This window comes from Dipteris shenzhenensis, chromosome 1, assembly GCF_047967505.1.
Source record: "Dipteris shenzhenensis isolate YYH24624 ecotype China chromosome 1, Dip_SZ_1.0, whole genome shotgun sequence".
Lineage (NCBI taxonomy): Eukaryota > Viridiplantae > Streptophyta > Polypodiopsida > Gleicheniales > Dipteridaceae > Dipteris > Dipteris shenzhenensis.
Genome location: NC_141596.1, coordinates 56,458,238 through 56,465,964, shown reverse-complemented (window position 1 = coordinate 56,465,964; position 7,727 = coordinate 56,458,238). Strand labels below are relative to the sequence as shown.

General features: G+C 38.5%; 1 pseudogene; it reads right to left on the bottom strand.

Annotated features, from left to right (window-relative positions):
• Nucleotides 1-725: 725 nt before the first annotated feature.
• Nucleotides 726-3,103, bottom strand: LOC147906082 (uncharacterized; annotated as a pseudogene).
• Between the last annotated feature and the right edge of the window lie 4,624 nt (nucleotides 3,104-7,727).

Sequence of the window (7,727 nt, the reverse complement as noted above, 5' to 3'; positions counted from 1 at the left end):
CTTCCCAACCACCCTCGAGCTATTTCACTCTCACTCTCACTCACATGAAGGTGTTTCAATGAACCTCACTCTCACTCAAGATGATAAAATCATAAATGGAAGAATAGTCTCACTCTCACTCGCACTCTCACTCTCAATCTTGGAGCTTGTAAAATATGTTGCCTTGCTGCCCCTACGTATTCTGAGTTTTCAACTTAATAGATTGTCGAATTGGATCTTGACCTCGTTGTAAAGTTGTATATCACAATCTCAGCTTTCCAACAAAAAAAAGCGCTCCTCAATCTGAGTTTGGAATGAAAAGTGATGGCTATTTTCATCCAAGAAAGGTGCAACCTACTTTTTCCCACTTTTAGCTGGCTTTTCCACTTTATCCGACTTTCCTTGCCCTTCACGACCAATTTATTTGCTCCATTCCTGGCCATTCTAGCAATAACTTTAGTTCTTTTAAATCAATCACTCCTTTCCAAGTTCTCCAAGTTTAGAATCTGCAAAGCTGGACCCTCCTTTAAAGTTGCAAACTCTTGATACAACTCCCATGCATATATATATATATATATTTGGATCTGTTACATCTCAAATCACTTATTAGTATTTTCAAAACTCAAATTGACATGAAAATAATAACTACTGCTAATAAAACTAGAAAGAAAATTATACACAAAATATGGAGCATCACACAAAAATGTGGAGTGTCATAATCGCCCCCTCTCTGAGAAACTCTGTCCTCAGAGTTTAAAAGAAGGAAACTCGGCAATAAGTGAATCTAAATCTACCCAAGTAGCATCCTCTATAGGATATACATCCCATTTTACCAAAACTTCTACTATTGTTAAGTTGCTTGGTTCGTCTATCCAAAATAATTTGGGGTTCAACCTTCAACATTCCATCTTCTTGAATTCTAGATGTGTCCTGCAAAACATAAGAAGGATTAGCAACATAACTTTTCAATAAGCTCACATGAAAAACAGGATGTACTTTGATATTTTGAGGCAATGCAAGTTGGTAAGCCAATGTTCCCACTCGCTTTAATATTTCAAAAGGTCCTGCGAAACGAGGTGAGAGCCTTGTATCTCTGCCAATAATTAAATTACTTTTCTTAGGAATGATTTTCAAAAATACCATGTCACCCAACTTGAATTCTCGAAAACTATGGTTCTTATCATAATAACGTTTTTGTCTATCCTGTGCTCTTTTAATCTAAGTTGCATTAATTCGCTCAAATGTTTTTTTCGATTCGAAAAAATGCAAAAAATCGTGATTTTCTCGAATTAAAACGAATCCAACGATTTTTCCTAATTTATTCGTATGAATAGGTTATTCGTACGAATAAAACCTTTATTTGTATGAATAAACATATTCGTACGAATAAACGATGTTATTCATACGAATAAACATAGTATAAATTTGAAACAATTGTTATTTTTGGTATTTGTACGAATACATCCAGCTATATTCTTGAGCCACCTCCTTGCTTGCCTGGCACCTCTTGGTTGCCTACCTGCTACCTCTTGCTTACTTCCATACCTACCAGCTCTTGTCATAGGTACCTTACTGCACCTTACTTTTGTTATAGTCATTTGTTAATAATCAATGTTTCTCTCTCTCTTGTTTTGTTTAAGATTGGCACTCATCTCTCTTAGGAGAGTTGTGTGTTGCAGTCTTTTTAAATTGCTTAATATTTATTTTGTATTGTATTTAAGTGTGTAGACAGGCTGGCACTCATTTCTCTTGCGAGAGTTGTGTTACAGTCTATTTTTGTCGTGTCTTGCAATTTTAATTATAATATAAATAATTATCTTTTACCTGAGACTCTGGCACTCATCTCTCTTAAGAGAGTTATGTGTTGCAGTCTCAGTTTGTATAAAAATGTTTGTTTGTAGGAACTCTTGGGTTGGCACTCATCTCTCTTAAAAGAGTTGTGTGTTAATGTCCAAGCTTAGTGATGTTTTCATAGATGCTTATTCTGGCACTCATCTCTCCCTTGAGAGTTGTGTGTTATAGTATAAGTTTAGAGATGTTTTCAAGTACTTAGTTTGGCACTCAACTGTCCCTTGATAGTTGTGTGTTGCAGTCTAAGCTAGATGTCATGCAACATTGTCTTAGACACTGAGTCTGGCACTCAATAGTTGTGTGTTGCAGCCTAAGTTAGAAATCATGCGATGTGCTTTTAGACACTTAGTCTGGCACTCAACTGTCCCTTGATATTTGTGTGTTGTAGTTGAAGCCTAGTGTTAAATGGTGAAGTCCACGATTAGGTTATACCTAGTTCATTTTTTGTGTTTTGATTTTCTATAGTATGTTACATGATTTGAGGCTTGAGCTTGAGTTGAGAGGTTATACCTAAGTAATTTCTAAGACTGCTTGCATTTCTTAGACTGCTTGCATTGATTTTCTTATTGCACCTGGCACTTAATTCTTTTTTGAATTCTGTGTTGCAGCTTACTGCACTTGAGATGGCTCACGCAGGTGAGAAGAGGAAGTGTCAACAACTTGATCTCATAGTCTCAGAGGAAGGTGTTGAAAAACACGAATGTACACTTCTTAATGAATGTCGATCAAGACATCATTGAGACAGCTTTCCAAAATGGTGAAAGTGGTGTACGAAATTTGGTGAGGACAATGTCCGAGCATGGAGGGAGGACCTTGCATGATCGATTTCCATATGTTTTCATAGTAGAGTCTATAGATCAGTATTTGTACCACTTAGCGATGGAGGGCCGATGATGCCTCAGTCAAATAGATCGAGACATAAACTCATGTGACACAAAGTGGGAGGGTCCTACTCTAGATGCCAGGGTCACGTACATAAAAAATGTGTGGTGCGGTTACAAAGGCAAAGGAGTTGCCTCGACCTCCCTTCCATCAATGCATCCATGCCCCCAAGCACAGCCACAACCACAAGCATCAATGCACCCACGCCCTCAGTCAGATACTGCATTACATCCACCACAACCCCAAGCACCAATGCACCCACGTCCCCAGTCATATGTCGCATTCCACCCAATGCAACCGCAAGCACCATTGTAGCCACACCACGCGTATGCACCAGTGCATCCACCACAACATGTCGAACATGGTATCCCTTTTTTCCAAGATCTTTCATACCTAGAAGTTCCTCCTCCTTTTTCACATCTCCCACCGCATGCACAATCACATTTCACCACATCTTTTGTACCTCCATTTCTGCCTCCTACTGCACGCGCAGGCCAGTTTTGATCTCCCATATTTTCACCTGCACCACAAATGCACAATCTATCTACACAAGTAGATACATCCATCTCCTTCATTCTCACCTGCACAAGCACCACACACATCACATGGCTTGCGTGATCATGTAGAAGTGCCAAGACCCATGCGGCCCATACTGCTTCAGTGACGAGACATCTGATTCACGCCTAGTGCGCCTGTGGGCATAGGCACGAAAGGAACAATCAACATGTGCAATATTCTTGCCGCTCCCTTTGAAAGGGACAAGATTTATGCATGTAAGGTGCTAAGGGTTTTTGTGTTCGTTGATGCATTGAAGGCCAGTGCATTGGAAGAAGCCACATGCTTGGGCGATGTCATACATCTCGGCATCATCTGGGAGATAGGTCTAGTCCATGATAATAACCCAATGATACTATGTCTGTTTTGGAATGGAAATCATTTGGAAAGATGGCTAACCTACCTCAGACATGACAGAAAGGGACCATCTCTGGTGTTTCACAGAGATGATGCGAAAATGCCTGCTAGAGCTCCACGGGTCCGTCAGCATGTATATGATATTTTAAGTGCACTAGTTTGCACTATTCATTACATGCACCAACTTAATGTTCTGCATAATGACTTGCATGTGCAAAACATTATGCTACACTTCTCAGAGTCATCCAAGGAGGTGTATCTAGGCATTTGTGATTGGCAAATGATGACCCCATAGTAGCACTAGAAAGCACTATCTCGCATTACTCAGTGATAGCCCCAACACTATGCGAAGCTCCATTGCTAGGTTTCATCACGTTGCTCCAGAGTGCCTAATTTGCACCAATCCCCCACCTTTCGATGTTGCACAGGATGTGTACGCCATGTCTCATCACATCCTGAAAATCTTGGACATTTGTGCACCATTGCCAAGTATGGGGCCCGCAGAAGCTCTAATTGGGTGTTCATGATGATTTGTGGTTCATGGAAAGTCAACCAAACCGAATAGATGTCCAAGTACTGCAGATTTTTATGGGATTTTTGATGTTGCTCCAAGATGTGGTATACATCTTAGTCTAAACCAAGGACTTAGACCATCCAATGATTGAGTCTTTCTTGGATGCCAGGATGTAACATGAGTGACTAATCATGGAACTTGTAACATTTTTAGTTTTATATATCATCCAAGTTTGGATCCACTCCATTGTTCAAACAGTTTGTATATTTACAGTGACATGATAAATGATGCGATAAATAATGTTTAAATATTATTTGTATAAGTAAATGATGTGATAAGAATGATGATCCAATTGTCACATATGATAAATGATGCAATAATTAATGTTTAAATATTATTTGTATGACTGAATGTTGCAATAAAAATGATGGTCCAATTTTAAAATATGATAAATGATGCGACAATAAATATTTAAATATTGTTTGTATAGGTTTAATATTATTTAATTATTTAATATTATTTAAATATTTAATATTATTTGTGGTTACAAATTAATTTTATCTTGTTGTCATTTTTTAGGATAAGTATGAGCATGGAGGGAGAGAACTTCGAGAACATTCTCCCACAAGATCTTCCCGAACCAGAGCAACCTCCAGTCCAAGAGGGCCCACAAGGTGCTTTTGTGCCTCAAGAGGCTGATTTAGCAGACCATCTAAATCATGCCAAGACTTAGGCTATCTTATAAGCGCAAAGAGAGATGCTGGGCAGAGAGGGACTAGGTATTTTTGTTGCTAGTCCAGTGGATGACGATACCATGCAAGGCAACCCGGTCTCTCTTTGACAAGTCACAAAGACTATGCCCATCAGAGTTCGTAAGACACATCTTGTTTCTTCATTCAAGAAGTGCTAGGAATAAATATGCACAGCCCAAGTTGTCAAACTTGTGGCACAAAACCCTAGCCCACATCCTTCAATGATTCATAGAGGTGGAAGGAAGCATCCCCAACAACCAACAAATACCCATGTATTTCATCCAACAGGTGTATGTCTACAACATCTTGCATCAACGCGTGGATTGGAATGACAAGCATCACTTGTCAAGAATAGGAAAGGGACATCTTGCAGAGCACATGCAAGCAAGGATAGAGAACAGAGAGCCCGTGTCTCAGAGACCTCGTGTGCTAACTCCCCAGGCACACAATGATCTTGTTGACTTGGCCACATCTGCCATACCTCTCCATCAACAAGGTGTTACTGCTGAGGAGTTATAAGATTGCGTTGCATCACAAGCCAAAGAGATCAAGGACCTACAAGCGCAAGTACAGACGTTGGAGTTTGAGCTTGCATGCTACAGATAGTCCTTTAGAGATTTGGATGTAGCTGAGGATACCGATATTTTTGATTTTGAGGACCTCACTAATATAGATTCGCAAGGTGCAAGACCAAGCACTCAAGGAATGGTACATGTGGATCCTACTGCATAATTATGTACATTGTAAACTTCATATATAACTTTATAATACTCTTCTTCTACAACGATGGTTCAAGTTATATAAGTGAGTTAAGTGGCCTAAGTGATTTAAGTGGTATAAGTGATCTAAGTAGACTAGATGATTTAAGTGACTTAACTGATTTAAGTGGACTAAGTGATTTAAGTGAATTAAGTGGTATAAGTGATATAAGTGGACTAAGTGATTTAAGTGGTATAAGTGATCTAAGTGGACTAGGTCATTTAAGTGACTTAAGTGATTAAAGTGATCTAAGTGAACTAAGTGGTATAATTGATTTAAGTAATTTTCTATGGATTTAAGTGATCTAAGTGAATTAAGTGGTATAAGTGATTTAAGTGCACTAAGTGATTTAAGTGATTTAAGTGGACTAAGTTATTTAAGTGAACTAAGTGGTATAAGTGATTTACGTGGTTTTCAATGGATTAGGTGGACTTATAAAGTTAATGCAGAAATATTAAAATATATTGACATGAATTAGTACACATAATAGCTAGATCAACTCTTGAGACTTGAAAATATAAACTTCAATTGTGCATATTCGATTATTGTTTCCAACTTTCTGATGTTTCCTTCAATGTTGCCTTAAAAGTATTTGCAAGTCACAAGATTGTCTCTAACTATTATGTATACCAAAGTCATCCACAATCTCAATAATTACAACACAACATCGCTTGTAGACTGCAAGATTCTAGATTTCAATACAAAAGGAGACGAGATGGATACGAGCATATGTCCTCTCCCATCACTTGACATATTCTCCCATCCATCCCCTCGCATACAACATTATATCCAATATACTTAGAGCTTCATCCACCGCTTCTATCACCTATCATATTCTTCTATCACTCTATATTGCATTCAACACAGGTACAATATCGTATATCTCTTCGACTTTGCTATTGTCACTGAGTAGCTCAGGCTCATCTTCCTCTTCACTAAATGCACCCTCAGCAACTAATTCTGTAGTCAATCGTTGTCTAGCAATTCTCATTACAATGGCTTCGCTTGCTGCCCTAGCTGCAACATCAAATCCTTTCAACAATTGTAGATTTCCAAAGTAAAATACCAAATCTACAGCTCTTGATGGCTTTAAGCGATTGCAACTCTTAGGATGAATAAAATTGTATGCACGCCAATTTTTCTCACATGCACCAATGATGCAGTAATAGAGAGCACACAAGTTGCAACATGCTGTAACTCCAATGTCTCTCCACCATATTCCTTCCACCGAGTAGGTGCAATAGTTGTCTTAATAGCATCAAGATTCCAAGGATCTCCAAAAGAGCCTTTGCGATTCATATATCTCAGTCGTTGCGGGTAGGCCAGTTTTCATTGATCTCCAAGAAGTAACTTTTTACAAAGCTCTCGAAAGTTACTTATGACTTCAAGATTCTTTGATTGAGAATGCATTTGATATTGTGGATGTACTGCAAATGCAGCTCCATGCAAAGGGGTGTCCATTTGCTTCCATCTCTTATGGGCCAGATATACCACTTGTTGCTTCTCCCTAGGAGCAAAGTGCACAAATTCTTTAACTTGTCGTATTGCTTCTGACATCTTCAATACACTTTACCCATAACAAAGGCATCAGCATCAACCATCCTTAATACTGCTACAAATGGTTCTACACCTTCTTTTATTCTTTTAACATTTTTCCAAAATAGAGATGATTGTACAAGATGTACACATTTAGAGCTTGGTATTGCATATTGCATCTATTTTTCTAGCCAATTCACCCATCATCTATCAGCAACAATCTCAACTAAAGCTTAACACAGTTCCAACAATCTAGCAAGAACTAGAAAGAAAAGGCAAATCTAGTTTGACAAAATTGCCTGAGTTGCTTCACAGAGTGCTCTCTGAATACTGCATGCAAGTATTAATGACTCTTTATAAAACTCACTACGATGTTAGCATCTTGCAGTACTGGTTGCACAAATGGCAATTGTCCAATATCCTTCAACAATAAGTTGAGAGTATGAGTGCTACATAGCACCCATGTCAGAGTGGGATACTTTTCCATGACCATCTGACCTGCGGTCTTGTAATTTGATGCATTATTTGTTACTAATGCAGTA